The sequence below is a fragment of the Bos javanicus genome, chromosome 5 (assembly GCF_032452875.1).
Source record: "Bos javanicus breed banteng chromosome 5, ARS-OSU_banteng_1.0, whole genome shotgun sequence".
Taxonomy (NCBI): domain Eukaryota; kingdom Metazoa; phylum Chordata; class Mammalia; order Artiodactyla; family Bovidae; genus Bos; species Bos javanicus.
In genome coordinates this window covers 48,956,813-48,973,463 of record NC_083872.1, presented here as the reverse complement: position 1 = coordinate 48,973,463, position 16,651 = coordinate 48,956,813, and the positions used below count along the sequence as shown (strand labels likewise).

The 16,651-nt window shown below is 38.6% G+C and overlaps 1 pseudogene; it reads left to right on the top strand.

Annotated features, from left to right (window-relative positions):
- Positions 1-41: 41 nt before the first annotated feature.
- LOC133247594 (ubiquitin-conjugating enzyme E2 D3-like) lies at positions 42-15,608 on the top strand (annotated as a pseudogene).
- The last annotated feature ends 1,043 nt before the right edge of the window (positions 15,609-16,651 follow it).

The following is a 16,651-nucleotide window of genomic DNA, read 5'->3' as shown; positions in this document are numbered from 1 at the left end:
TGTTTATTATATTATTTTTAACCAGTGAAAGTAGATCCCTTTATTTTTAATCTTTTTGGGTATTTGTAAATATACATATGCTATAAAAGTGGATGAAAGTTAATTTTAACTTTCATCCATAAAGTTAATTTTCTTTATGAAAATATCTTTGTCTAACTTTCAAGTGTTTGGCTCAAAGTGGGGCAAGAATATAGATCAGATAGCACTGCTTGGTTTAGCTAAACATTTTTTCATAGCAAGACTTGCTCAAAAAAGGAAGCCATTCTTTCATACATTCTGGCTCAAACACTTTATCATAAATAGTCTGTGGTCTTGCTACTTTGAGTAGCGTTGCTTTAGATTTTTAGATGGTTTAATCAAGTAAAAAGAAGATTTAGTTGGTAGAATTTTATTGATTGCTAACAAATGTCAGGCACTGTTATTTGTTAGGAGTACAAAGATGAAAAAGACATGACACAATCTTCAAGATGGTCATAATCTAGAGGAAGAACATAGACAGCTTACTTAAAAGGTACTGTTGAAAATACAGTGAGTGAAGAAAGCAGAATAAATTCTGGGAGTATAGAGAGGTACCTTATGTATCTTAATAGTTGGAAAAGATACCAGGACAGATAAAGTATTAATAACATTAGACACTTTTGAATTAGTGTAGATACAGTGATACGTCTCTTTTCACCTCAGCTCTCAGGGAAGCTTCTATTCTTGTGATGAGCTCATAAAAATTAATGTGTGGAACCTGAGTTACTACAAAATCCATTTTCATTCTCAGTGGTGTGCAGATTCTTGAATATCCTTGTGAATATTGAAGCCTCTTATTGAACTTTGTTATATTTTGTGTGCTATTCACTATTTGGATGACAAGTTGTAATTTCCAAGTGAACAATGTCTTGAAGTATCATATGCCCAGAAAATTTCCTTTAATCATATTGACCTTACAATTTTCATTCCTTGCTCCTGGTGACATTACATTACTATAGGTCACCTACATGGCGGCTTCAGCCTTTTTCCCTAGACTTATCTCATCAAGTCACTTCTTCAGATGACTCAACAAAGAATGTAAATCAAGCAGAGTTTTGGCAGCCACTCTTGAAAAGGGTGTTCAAGAACAGGTATTTAATTGAAAATTAGAAACCATTAGATGTGGTCTAAAGAAACTGTCCATAACGCTCATTCTACTGGCCTAGTGAGCATGACTAGCTACTCCCTTTAAGTCTCACTGGAGAAACTTTGTGACTAGAAATACATCCTGATGGTAGATTTCTATACCTAAGAATCTCTGCTTAGGGCAGCAGGAGAGACTCATTTTGTTGATTCTTAGACTTTAAAACCAGTAGAACCTGAGTACTTTAGATTTACTGTTTCTTGCATGGGTGGACATTGGAGACCTGCACATGCTCCTTAAAGTTGGAAAGAAGGCCATCTAGGTATAGAAAGATCCATATAGTGAAAGCTATGGTTTTTCCAGTAGTCATGTATTGATGTGAGAGTTGGGCCATAAAGAAGGCTGAGCACAGAAGAATTGATGCTTTTGAACTGTGGTGTTGGAGAAGACTCTTAAGAGCCCCTTGGACTGCAAGAAGATCAAACCAGTCAATCCTAAAGGAAATTAGCCCTGAATATTCAATAACAATGCAGCAGCTTTATTATACATCATTATACAACAGACAAATTCAAAATCTATTTGGCTTAGGAATTTTACTAAAAAGATAGCTAGCCCAGAGATAAGAAAACAGCAACTGAAAAAGGCAAAAATTGTTCATTTTTAAAATTATACTTGATTTACGTCATTGTGTTTCAGGTGTACAGCAAAATGATTCAGTTATACAAACCAGTCAATCCTAAAGGAAATAATTCCTGAATATTCATTGGAAGGACTGATGCTGAAGCTGAAGCTCCAATACTTTGGCCACCTGATGCAAAGAGTCAACTCATTGGAAAAGACCCTTATGCTGGGAAAGATCGAAGGCAGGAGGAGAATGGGGCGACAGAGGATAAAATGGTTGGATGGCAACACTGACTCAATGGACATGAATTTGAGCAAACTCTGGGAGGTGGTGAAGGACAGGGAAGCCTGGCGTGCTGCATTCCATGGGCTCACAGAGTCGGACACAACTGAGCGACTGAACAAGTCAAGAGAACACATGAAAAAGACAGATTGAAGAGAAACAACCTAGTGCGTGTATAAACCTCACACAGTTTCTCATGGTGGAATTACTGAGTACAAGACTATATAGAGACATGAAAGGTAGGTGATGGTCAGTTCATGGAACACGCAGGTTATATTATGAATTTGGATGAAGGTCGTTAAAGGGAGATCGGCTGAGGATTTGTTGGGCTGAAAAATGGAGAAAGGATTTGAAAAATATCCAAGAGATAAAATGGGAAGGACTTAATTGGATATTGAGAGAGAAATTGGTGTCCAGTTTTCTAATATAGGAATTCTAATCCAATATTTGGAGAATAGGTGATAAGTGAGAAATTGGATGGGAAAGATGATTAATTGAATTTTTTGATATGTTGAGATTGGGATGGCTATGGAATATCCAGGTGGACATCCCTAGTAGGTGATTAGATTTTCAATTCTGAGGTATTCTGAGAAAAATCTGAGCTGGAGATAGATACAATTTGCAAGTTAAAACCACAGAGGTGAATTAGATGACCGAGAGAGAGAGGGAGTCCATATAGAGACAGAAATTTCGTTTAATCCTAATTCTGCCATATATAGCTATTTGACCCTTCTGTGGCAGTTTGGGTTGGGGTGAGATATTAAAATTCTGAAACAAATTAAGAGGGTAGAATTTGAAAAGGTCTTTGAATGGAGTGATGTTGAAAGAGAAATTTGGTATAACACATTTCTAGCTTGGGCAACCGGTTAGATGGTGTTGACATTCCCTAATTATGGATGGGGATGGGGGGAGGGGAGCCAGATGCTAGTCAGGATACTAGATAAGACTTTCCAGAATTGTAAGAGTTAGGCTAAATAGTCCTTCTGACTTCTTTTTCTAGTGTAGGACGCTGTTGGAGGAAAGGTGACAGGGACAATCTATCACCCTTGAGACTCTCTCCAAAAAACAGAATTGTTAACTTCCACAAGGTTCTAGCATTGTCTATGATTGTCTAAGAGTGATTGAACATTTTCCTGATTGTAGAAAATGAGATGTTGAGTATATCTGTAAACCTATGACTATTGAAAGGAGGAATAAATACAAAAGTTGGTTTTTAAATAGGATTGTTTGTAAATAGTTTGCCACGCACTCATGACCAGGAACTCGTTTGTTGCTGTATATTATACCCTTATAAAGCCTTTGTAAGCTAGTCAGGTTTTATAGACCTGAAAACCATTTTTTTTCCCTTGGTGACTTCATTTCTCCTTTGATTTATTGAGCTAATTAAAAAACATAACTTTAAAGGGCAGTTTTAGTTTAATAGTTCCAAGTGCTACAATACTTCCTTTTACTTAAAAAAAAAATTAATGTGGATATTTTGAGATTTCATTGACTTTATTTACTACTGAGTAATAGCTAAAGCTCAATCAAGTTGGCCTGTCTTTCTCTAGACCAGTGCTGTATGATACTTAATATAATGTCAACCATGTATAATTTTAAAATTTCTGATGGCCACATTGTAGAAAGTAAAAAAACAGGTGAGATTAATCTTAATACATTTTATTTAACCTTATATATCCAGGATATTATGATCTCAATATGTAATAAAAGTTTTTATTAATTATTTTTTACATGCTTTGACATCTAGAATATAGATTATGTCTACAGCTAGGGTGACCCTGTGTTGTATAACTTACAGTACTAAAACTTGTACAGATGGTCACCTTATTTATAGCCCATCTTTCAGATGCTACATTTTCACTGAAAACGTTTGATCTATATTTAGGTTTCATAAAATCTGCAGTTTGAAAAGTTTATTCATATACCCAGTTTCTTCCAAAGAGACTTAAAAATGTTCCTATAACTAAATCAGGTATCAGTTGTTAAATTTACATTAATTCAAATTAAAAACTTCAGTTCTTCAGTTGTCCCAGCCACATCCTAAGTGCTCAGTAGCTACATGTAGCCAGTGATTACCATGTAGACAGTGCCAGTTTAAACAACCTGTACGTTCCTAGCTAAATCCTAGTACTCAGCCAGCCACTGTGCTACAGCTAAACTGCACTGCTTGCCCTTCCCCTTCGTACTTAACTTTTGCTTGATGCTGACTTTACTGGCATTGGTGCTATTCTTTTTGCCTGAAACATGCTTCATTTCCTTCTATATACTCAAATGTTGCTCCTCTTCCAGGAAGTGTTATTGTTTGCCCTTGGGTTGGAACTAATTTCTATCCTTTGCATTCCTGAAGTATTTGATTTCACTTGTCTTGTGGTTTTGGCAGTTTCTGTCTTGTGTTCTAATATTCATTAATCTGTTGTAGTTTGGATTCTGTCCTTATTACCCCTCTGAAATCACTCTTTAGGGATCACCACAAACTTCCTTTTACCAAATTCTAGAGTCATTTCTATGTCCTCACCTTTCTTGAACTCAGCACTAACTAATACAGCTGATCATTACCTCCGATTTTACTTAAAAATTTTTATTACGAAGCAATTCACACACACTAGAATATATATGAAGGCTTCCCTGGTGGCTCTGCAATGCAGGAGATGTGGATTCGATCCCTGGGTTGGGAAGGTCCCCTGGAGAAGGAAATAGCTACCCACTCTTGTATTCTTGCCTGGAGAATCCTCATGGACAGCTGGCAAGCTACAGTCCATGGGGTCGCAAAGAGTCAGACATGACCAAGCGACTTAACACTTTGACTTTCACTTAGGAAGTGTATATTTTCCTTACATTTTGAAGTACAACATCATTTAAAAAGTAGAACATTAACTTTGAAGTGCCTCAGTGTCTAGGAGAAGGCAATGGCAACCCACTCCAGTACTCTTGCCTGGAAAATCCCATAGATGGAGGAGCCTGGTAGGCTGCAGTCCATGGGGTCGTGAAGAGCTGGACACGACTGAGCGACTTAGCAGCAGCAGGAGCAGCAGCAATGTCTTTAATACTTCTCTATCTTTCCTAACTTCCGGATGACAACTGTCTGAATTTTGTATCAATAAATCTTTTATTTTTCATTATAATTTTACCACGTTTATGTGTCTCTATAAGTACAGTATTTCCTGCTTTTGGCTTTTCTGTGAATAGAATCAAATTATATGTATACTTTAGTGACTGTTTTTGCTCAACTTCGTTTTTGAGATTCATCTGTATAGATGCATGTAGCTATCACTCATCGTCATGGCTATATAGCATTCTATTACAAAATGCATACCATGATTTATCCATTCAACTATGGACATTTAGATTATTTTTAGTTTTTTTATTATTATAATCAAGGTAGTTATGAACATTTCTTCTTGGACATGTTTCCAGCTGCATGCATTCAAGTCTCCTAGGTCATTGAAACTCAAGAAATATGGTTCTTCAATTAGCAGTATAAACATTACTTGTGTTAGTCCAAGCAGATTTGGGGCCCCACTCTAGACACTGAATCAGAAATTTTGAGTTGGGGCCTGGTACTCCGTTTTAAGGGCTTCCCTTGTGGCTCAGGTGTTAAAGAATCTGCCTGCAATGAAGGAGACCTGGATTTGATCCCTGGTTTAAGAAGATCCCCTGGAGAAGGGAAAGGCTACCCACTTCAGTATTCTGGCCTGGAGAATTTGGGTCACAAAGAGTTGAACACGACTGAGTGACTTTTACTCACTCTGTTTTAATAAATCCTCCAGATGATGCTGGTGGCATACTGAAGTTTGAGAACCATTGATCTAAAGGTACCCTTTGTGAGATTAATTTGTACCTTCTGATTATGATTTTTGGCTTCCATATTCTTTTTGAAATACTTTTTAATATTTTTTTCCCATGACACTTGAGTACTCCTGATGAGGAAATGATTTACAACTGATGAGGAAATGATTTACAACTAAGGGACTAGACTGAAAAATCACAAAGCCCATCAGTGTGTTCTACAGTGACGCTCTCAAGGCTCTGGCAAAGCCATAAACTGAAACAGTTTTCTTTTATGATAGCCTGCTCAAAGACAGTCTAGCTGCCAATTAATCAGTTTATTAAAAAACTGTATAAACCAGACTTAACTGTTTCTAAACTGTCTGCAATTTGTTCCCTCCCTTTCCCCACATTTTGCACATTTTTTTGTCTTTTTTTATGCTTTGATAAGTTTTTGATTATCTACCTCATGTGACTAAATCTGCATATAAGTAACTAATTAAATATTTCTGAGTATCCTTTCACACACCACAATTCTGTTACTGTTTTTTTTCTCCTACTTAACTGGTTACTCTTTTTCAGTCTCCTCTGCCAGCTCCATCCCCTTTACTCAGTCTTTTAATATTACAGTGCCCTGGGCCATAGTGTAAGCTCCTCTGCTATTCTCTATCTAGATACTTGCTCTAAATAGTCCTGTTTTATGGTTTAGTTGCTAATACGTGTCTGACTCTTACAACCCCATGGACTGTAGCCTACCAGGCTCCTCTGTCCATGGGATTCTCCTGGCAAGAATATTGGAGTGGGTTGCCATTTCCTTCTCCAAGATAGTCCTACATGGGCCTAATAAATGACACAAATTTTTATCTGCAGCCTTGACTCCTCCCCTAGGTCTAGACTTGTTTTTTCAGCTCAGTACTTGATATCTCCATTTGAATGACTAAAGGTTTTTCACCTTTTACATACCAAAACAAAACACTGATTTCCATGCCTAACTGCCTCCAAACTTATTATTCTAGTCTTTCCTTTCTCCATAAATTACATACATCTTAAACTGAAAACCTAAGAGTTATCCTTTATTTCCTCTTTTCTTCCTCAATTACCACATTCAGTTAGTCTTTTCAGCTCTTCCATATCTATCTAATCTCCTGTCTATCCATTCTCTTGATGCCATCATTTATGTCTTGCCTGGATGGCTATAAAAGCTTCCTAAGCTGGTTTCCTTGTTCCCTGCCCAGCAACAGTTAATGTGACATGCAGGAATCAAAGTTGTCTTCAGAAACATGTATCAGAACACGACATTCCCTAAAACAAAATCTTGCAATGATTCCCACTGCATTTCAAATAAAATCCATTTATTTTATCATGGCCTTCAAGGCCCTCTATATACTGGACTATGCCCATCTTTTCAACTATTTCTCCTATCATGCCTCAGCTTTCTCCACTCATTCTGGTTTACTTTCTCCCCCTCTGATACACAGCTTACCTTCGGGCCTTCATACTTGTTTTGTCTGGAATTCTGTTCCCGGGCCTAGATCTTTACGTTTGATGAAGTCCAATTTACTATTTTGTCATTGTTGTTGCTTGTGTTTTGTTGCCTAAGCCTTTGTATAATCCTAGATCATGATAATTTGTTTTCTTCTAAGAGTTTTTTTATTTTTCCTGTCATGTTTAGGTCACTGATCCATTTTGAGCTACATTTTACATACAATGAGAGGGTAGGGGTCCAGCTTCATTGTTATATATGTGAATATCTGTTTTGGATGTCCTGGCAACATTTGTTGAAAAGACTGTTCTTTGCTCCTCTTGAATTATCTTGTCACTCGTGCTGAAAATTAGCTGACAGTAAAAGTGAGTGTTTAGACCCCCATAGAGCCAGGGAGGCACCAGCTGCCCCACGGGGCGGAGGCCGAGTCCACAGTGTGAGGGAGTCCCTGGCCCCTCTGCGCCTATGTCTGGCAGAGCCGGTGTGAGATGAAGAGACAATCCTTCCCAGCCACCGGGATAATCAAGAGTTTGGCGGGACCTTCAAGCACACACCGAGATAGGAGCCAGACAAAAAGCACAGACTATGGTGCTGAAACAGATTAATAAGAAACTTAGTAATTTGGCCCGTGACCCTCCAGCACAATGTTCTGCAGGTCCAGTTGGGGATGATATGTTCATAGGCAAGCCATAATTATGGGACCTAATGACAGCCCATGTCAAGGTGGTGTATTCATTTTCCTTCAGACTACCCCTTCAAACCACCTAAGGTTGCATTTACAATAAGAATTTATCATCCAAATATTAATAGTAATGACAGCATTTGTCTTGATATTCTAAGATCACAGTGGTCTCCTGCTTTAACTATTTCTAAAGTTCTTTTATCCATTTGTTCACTGCTATGGGATCCAAACCCATATGACTCCCTAGTGCCAGAGATTGCATGGATCTATAAAACAGACAGAGATAAGTACAACAGAATATCTCAGGAATGGACTCAGAAGTATGCTGTGTGATGCTACCTTAAAGTCAGAATAACCTGCATTATAACTGGAGTAAACTTTAAATTACTATTCCTTTTTTGATTTTCTTATTTGGCTGCTCCCCTATCAGACCTCATCTTTTTTAATTTTATTTTTTATTTACCTCCCTTCATTCATTCACATGGTCATCTGAGAAGACTTAAGTTCTTCCAGCTTTGAACAATAACTGCTTTTAGAAACTGTAAAGTAGTTACAAGAAAACAGTTGCCCAAGATTCAGAATTTTTTAAAAAATGGAGCATGTGTATTATGTGGCCAATGTCTTCACTCTAACTTGGTTATGAGACTAAAACCATTCCTCACTGCTCTTACCTGCTGAAGAATCATCTAAGAGGGAGGAAGATGGATGCTGAGTTGTCACATCAAAGGAAGCAGCATTATTTAGCAGCATCCATTCTTGTTTAAGCCTTCCACTGTTAGAGATTTGAGGTTACATGGTATACTTTATGCTCATAACTGATGTGGCTACAGAATTGGTATTGAATTTATAGTATCAGCAGAACAAAATGTGATGTATTTTATGTATGTCAATAAAGGAATGACCAGTTCTGGTTCTACAGAGAATGGAAATTAGAAGTCAAACACCCTTTGTATTCCAAAATAAGGTCTCAAAACATTTTGTTATTTTCATTTAAATTGTTAGGAGGCTTGGAGTTACTAGTTAATCTATCTTCCAGTATACTGTTTAATATAGCAGAGAATAAATGATGCAAGTTGTCAATGGAGGAGTGACCAGCTATTAGCTCTGCTAGAAACTGATTTATTTTTCTTCAATAAAATTATGTAAACGAATGAGTTAGCTGCCTGGATTAATCAGTATGGGAAACAATCTTTTGTAAGTACAAGGCTGTTTTTTGTATGTACTTTTGGGATTTGCCTCATTGTTTGACATCAAATGATGTAAAGTTCAAGACAGTAAATATTTTGCCATGTTCAGTTAAAAGTATGCAGTCTGTTACAAGTTGACATATTGATTGCTGGATCTATACAGAATCAATAAGCTATTGAGATAGTGTAGCTTTAGTATGCTGCACATGATACTGGTAGCCAGGGAGTTCATAGATGGGCTTGGAACCCAGCAGTTTTACAAAGTACATATGGAGTTTAAGAAATTTATTTTCCAGGTGCAATCCCTGTATAACTAAATTTTTTCTTCACCTTGCACACTTGACAGCTGAAAAGACCATAACATGGAAGTGACAATGGGTCAAAATTTACAAAATAAAGTACTCTTTTGGTGTGGGAGTTGACATGAGGCTATGTTAAAGTGACTACCTATGTGGGATATTGAGTTTTTTTAGTGGATTGAATATCCATTAAAATGAATTTGTTCAGCCATTTATGTTAATGAGTATGTAAGTGCAACAGATACCACTTCAGGTGACTTAGTTCAGTTCAGTCTCTCAGTAATATCCAACTCTTTCAACCCCGTGGACTGCAGCACGCCAGGCCTCCCTGTCCATCACCAACTCCTGGAGTTTACTCAAACTCGTGTCCATTGAGTCGGTGATGCCATCCAACCATCTCATCCTCTTTCATCCTCTTCTGCCTTCAGTCTTCCCCAGTATCAGGGTCTTTTCCAATGAGTCAGTTCTTTGCATCAGGTGTCAAAAGTATTAGAGTTTCAGCTTCAGCATCAGTCCTTCCAATGAATATTCAGGACTGATTTCCTTTACGATGGACTGGTTGGATCTCCTTGCTGTCGAAGGGAATTTCAGGAGTCTTCAACATCACAGTTCAGAAGCATTAATTCTTTGGCACTCAGCTTTCTTTATAGTCCAACTCTCACATCAGTACATGACTACTGGAAAAACCATAGCTTTGACTAAACAGACCTTTGTTCTCAAAGTAATGTCTACTTTTTAATATGCTGTCTAGGTTTATCATAACTTTTCTTTCAAGGAGCAAGCGTCTTTTAATTTCATGGCTGTGGTCACCATCTGCAGTGATTTTGGAGCCCAAAGAAGTAAAGTCTGTCACTGTTTGCATTGTTTCCCCATCTATTTACCATGAAGTGATGGGACCAATGCCGTGATCTTAGTTTTCTGAATGTGGAGTTTTAAGCCAACTTTTTCACTCTCCTCTTTCACTTTCATCAAGAGGCTCTTTAGTTCTTCTTCACTTTCTGGTATAAGTGTGGTGTCATCTGCATATCTGAGGTTATTGTTATTTCTACTGGCAATCTTGATTCCAGTTTGTGCTTCATCCAGTTCAGCATTTCTCATGATGTACTCTGCATATAAGTTAAATAATCAGGGTGACAATATACAGCCTTGACATACTTGGAACCATTCTGTTGTTCCATGTCCAGTTCTAACTGTTGCTTCTTGACCTGCATACAGATTTCTCAGGAGGCAGGTCAGGTGGTCTGGTATTCCCATCTCTAAGACTTTTCCACAGTTTAATTCAACAAATAATGTATGAGACATGTGAGGAAAACTTTTCTAAAACAGATCAAAGAAAATAAATGGAGATAATCATCTTTCCTTGATAAAAAAGACTGAATATAGCAAATAGGCTCCCTAATTCTTCCTAAAGTAGTGAAAAAGTTTAATGCAATTCCAGTAAAGGTTTCCACAGATTTATTGGGTTGGTGCAAAAGTAATTGTGGTTTTGCATTGTTGAACTTTGCTGTTCAACAGTGCCATTTAAGAATGTATTCGGATACATTCTTAAATGTGGTTATTTTATACATCATTTTATTGCACATTTCTTGCTTCATGTTTTTTTGCTAATGACTTATTGCTGTTTATTTTATATTTGTTTTAGACTAGGGAAATGATGTCTAAAAGCAAAAGACAAAAAGCAAATTTGAGCGATTTTCTTATTTGAGTTCAAAATGTGTCATAAAGCACCGGAGATAACTCACAACATAAACAATACATTTGGCCCAGGAACTGCTAACGAACATACAATGCAGTGTGGTTCAAGTTTAGCAAAGGAGACAAGAGCCTTGAAGACAAGGAGTACAGTGGCTGTCCATTGGAAGTTGACAATGACCAATTGAGAGAGAGAAGTTAACAAAGAACTCAACATCGAGTATTCTACAGTCATTCAGCATTTGATGCAAATTGGAAAGTTGAAAAAGCTCAGTAAGTGGGTGCTGTGTGAGCTGACCGAAAATCAAAAAAATTGTTGTTTTGAAGTGTTACCTACTCTTATTCTGTGCAACAGCAATGAACCATTTCTTGATCTGATTGTGACATGGGACAGAAAGTGGATTTTATACAACAACCAATGCCAAACCACTCAGTGATTGGACCAAGAAGAAGCTCCAAAGCACTTCCCAAAGCCAAACTTGCACCATAAAAAGGTTATGGTCACTGGTGGTCTGCAGACTGTCTGATCCACTACAGCTTTCTGAATCCTGGCGAAACCATTACCTCTGAGAAGTATGCTCAGCAAATCAGTGAGATACACCAAAACTGCAACACTTGCAGCCAGCATTGGTCAACAAAAAGGACCCAATTCTTCTCCACAACAGCAACAGCACCCTACCACACATCATACAACCAGTGCTTCAAAAGTTGAACTAATTGGGCTACAAAGTTCTGCCTCATTCACCGTAGACCTGACCTCTCACCAACTGACTACCACTTCTTCAAGCATCTCAACAACTTTTTGGAGGGAAAATGCTTCCACAACCAGCTGCTGCTGCTGCTGTTGCTAAGTTGCTTCAGTCGTGTCTGACTCTGTGCGACCCCATAGATGGCAGCCCACCAGGCTTCCCCGTCCCTGGGTTTCTCCAGGCAAGAACACTGGAGTGGGTTGCCATTTCCTTCTCCAATGCATGAAAGTGAAAAGTGAAAGTGAAGTCACTCAGTCGTGTCCAACCCTTAGCGACCCCATGGACTGCAGCCTACCAGGCTCCTCTGTCCATGGGATTTTCCAGGCAAGAGTACTGGAGTGGGGTGCCATTGCCTTCTCCATCCACAACCAGCAGGAGGCAGAAAATGCTTTCCAAGGGTTCGTTGAATCCCGAAGCACAGATTTTTATGCACAGAAATAAACTTATTTCTCATTAGCAAAAATGTGTTGATTGTAATGCTTCCCATTTTGATTAATAAAGATGTGTTTGAGCCTAGTTATAATGATTTAAAATTCATGGTCCAAAACCACAATTACTTTACTAGTAAATTAATGTCTTGGGATTGTAAATGAATTTATAGAAAATCAGCTGGAAGGAATAACAAAGATATTAAATTATTGAATTAAAATATGATTAATAAGGAGAGATTGGCATCAGATGTTAAAATTAAATGTGTTAACATTGTTACACAGTTATATAGTCAGACAACTAATGCTTTGAAACAGGTACTTATCAGTGCATAACTGATACTAGAAGGTCACTTAAATCTATTTGCTGCTGCTGCTGCTAAGTCACTTCAGTCGTGTCCGACTCTGTGTGACCCCATAGATGTCAGCCCACCAGGCTCTCCCACCCCTGGGATTCTCCAGGCAAGAACACTGGAGTAGGTTGCCATTTCCTTCTCCAATGCATGAAAGTGAAAAGTGAAAGTGAAGTTGCTCAGTCGTATCTGACTCTTAGGGACCCCATGGACTACAGCCTACCAGGCTCCTTCATCCATGGAATTTTCCAGGCAAGAGTACTTGAGTGGGGTGCCATTGCCTTCTCCGTAAATGTATTTAAGGGGGACCAAATTTTCATAAGTAGTTTCACTAGAACTTTTAACTTGAAATTTTTTGCTAAGACTACAAAAAAACCTTACTTTCTTATAGTTAACTTATAAAATATTTTAACTCTTAGAAATGTTTTTTGACAAAACCATTAGAAACATGGAATGATAATCTTCACTTCATGTTGGCTGTTCCATAATTGAATCATTTTACAAAACATCCCAGATTTCATCCATTTTTGTAAGAGTATCTTCTAGTCAAATCTTGTATCTTTGACCTTTTGTTCTTGTCAACTTTAATAGCTAGTTGGACTGATTGACACAGTCTATGGCTCTGCTCATGGCTTAAACAGTTTCCCATCATCTATATCAATTTCATGAAATGCTACATATTTTGTGAGACTTGCAAGTTCTCTTCATAGTCAATTTTCATTGCACTTGCATTGTATTTTTGAATGACAATCTGTAAGACAGTGGCAAACACAGACATTAACACAGGAGGTACTATGAAGCAGTAAAGAATGTTTGAGAAAGGGTGGTTTTCTCTTTTTTTTTTTTGGCTACACTGTCCAGCTTGTGGGACCTCATTTCCTCAACCAGGGATTGAACCTGTGCCCTTCAGCAGTGTATACATGGAGTTCTAACCACTGGTTGTTGTTTAGTTGCTAAGTCATGTCTGACTCTTGTGACCCCATGGACTGTAGCCTGCCAGGTTCCTCTGTCCATTGGATTCTCCAAGCAAGAATACAGGAGTGGATTACCATTTCCCCCTTCAAGGGATCTTCCCGACCCAAGGATCGAACCTGTGTCTCCTGCATTGGCAGGCAAATTCTTCACCACTGAGCCACCTGGGAAGCCTCCCACCATGCTTTAATAACATGGAAAAATCAAAATCACTTTCCTTGGTTTTCCCCAAAGGCAGCTGAATATACTTAAAACACTATTTAGGGACTTCCCTGGTGGCCCAGTGGATAGGAATCTACCTGCCAATGCAGGGATCACAGGTTTTATCCCTGGTCCAGGGGAATTCCACATGCTCTGGAGCAACTAAGTCTGGGCCACAACTGAGACCACGTGCTGCAGTTACTGAAGTTCGTGCCCCCAGTGCCTGTGCCCTGATCCAAGAAAAGCCACCACAGTGAGGAGCCTGTGCACTGCAACTAGAGAAGTTCTGTGAGCAGTAACGAAGACCCGGCACACCCAGAAATAAATAAGTAATTAAAAAAATATATTACTGGGTTATAAAACAGAACCTTATATATGAAGATAAGTGGAATAAATATTACCCTATGAAATTTACATGTTTGTAGAAGTATGCTATTTTCATTGTATGTAGAAAAAAATAAAGTTCAGTTGAACTTTCATATGGATTTGAACTGCATGGGTCCACTTATGCTCAGATTTTTTTCAATAGTAAGAACGACAGTACTACCTGATTCATGACAGGTTAAATTGGCCAATGCAAAACCACAGATACTGAGGAATCAAATATAGGTAGGGTTGATTATAAGTTATACTTGTATTTTTGACTGCACAGAGGATCACCACCCACAACCTGTGTGATTCACGGGTGAACTGTACATCATAAAGTATATCATATTCTAATATTCGAGAAATTGGTAAGAAAATTACTATTTACCTGGAGTAATTTTTAAAGATATGCCTTGAAAATTTTAATATTCCACTCACCTAGGAGCTAGAACCTGATTCAAAAATAACCAGTTTTCAAAAAAAAAAATTCACAGGGTTAAAACTATGGAAAGATTAATCACTGATGACTCATGAAGCAACTCAGAATCTTGAAGTGCCTCATTTCAAAACTTATTGTAAATCAAAAATTACAGTTATTTGAGTTCCCTGTAAAGGTCATGAAAGATGTGTTATTTATACTCATGTATTTTCCTGTAATCTTTCCACCTCTTACGGGCATATAGAAAATAAGAGTTTAAAACTTATCCTCTGCAGTTGGAAAGTAGACACGAAAATTACTCTGGTTGCTTAAATCAGGGCAAGATCTATGGAAGACCTGTCTTAGAATCATTTGGGATGCTTGTTAGAAATGCAGATTTCTGAATCCCTCACCAGACCTGAATCACTGTATGTAGGAGAGCTCTCAGGATAGTAACAAGTTCTCCAGGTATTCTCATATTTAAGTTTGAGATCCATTGCCACATGACTTCTGGATCTGAGATATCAACCTTGAGAGCACAAAAATAATTCCTCCCATAAATGTTGATACAGGGGAAAAGTGACATTAAAATGGGTGTGCTACTTCCCACAGAGTATAATAAGAACAGGAAATAATATGTTCTGCCATCAGATGAAAGGAATTTTAGAGGCAAAGTTGAAAATAGTTAAGAGCTATTTCAATCTTTGTTATACTAATAACATCATTGCTTACATAATGTATAGATTTTTCAATGTATTTTTCCTTATTGATGTTAAGTGACATGAAATTAGCTGAGCCTCATTTGATTCCTTTGGAAAATGTTTTTGTTCATGTTTTGCTTTTACTTTAAACACTCAGATGTATCTTTAGGAGTTCTTTCCACTAAATATCTTGAGTTTTCAGAGCTATGGTTGTGATATATGTTTTCATTAATGCTAGCCATTTTTACTTGTAATCCCAGTTATAATTGTTACCAGTGGGAACTGAATAAAATGGTTTTTATGGGACTTCCCTGGTGATCCAGTGGTTAAGTATCTGCCTTGCAATGCAGGGAACATAGGTGCAGTCTCTGGGGAACTAAGACCCCACATGCTACAAAGCAGCTAAGCCCACACACCGCAACTCCTGAGCCTGGCTCCAGAGCTTCAAGGCCCAACTAGATAGTCCCTGTGCCCACTGCAGTGAAGGACACTGCAAACGCAACCAAGATGAGGCAGCAATATATCCATACACACACACACACATACGTATAATGGTTTTTGCTACTGCTAAGTCACTTCAGTCGTGTCCAACTCTGTGCGACCCCATAGACGGCAGTCCACCAGGCTCCTCTGTCCCTGGGATTCTCCGGGCAAGAATACTGGAGTGGGTTGCCATTTCCTTCTCCAGTGCATGCATGCATGCATGCTAAGTTGCTTCAGTCATGTCCAACTCTGTGCGACCCCATAGATGGCAGCCCACCAGGCTCCCCTGTCCCTGGGATTCTCCAGACAAGAACACTGGAGTGGGTTGCCATTTCCTTCTCCAATGCATGAAAGTGAAAAGTGAAAGTGAAGTCACTCAGTCGTGTCCGACTCCTAGTGACCCCACAGACTGCAGCCCACCAGGCTCCTCCGTCCATGGGATTTTCCAGGCAAGAGTACTAGAGTGGGTTGCCATTGCCTTAGAAGGAACTAAATTTTTTTATTTTTCTTTTTACACAACTGTGTAAAGTTAAGTGGCTAATAGTTTTCATTTGGTCAGTTTGTTTTCTTTGTGAGAGTTGAACACACATAATTCTTCCTTAATCATCCCCCAACTTCCCCTTCTAAACCTTGCGTTTGCTCCCCCAGCCCCCCACCCCCCACTGCTGCTGTGCTGTGTTCAGTTGTGTCCCACTCTTTGCAACCCTATGGACCCACCAGGCTCCTCTGTCCATGGGATATCCAGGCAAGAATACTGGATTGGGTTGCCATTTCCTACTCCAGGGGATTGTCCCGACCCAGGGATTGAACCCACATCTCCTGCATTGGCAGGCAGATTCTTTTACCACTGAGCAACCTGGAAAGGC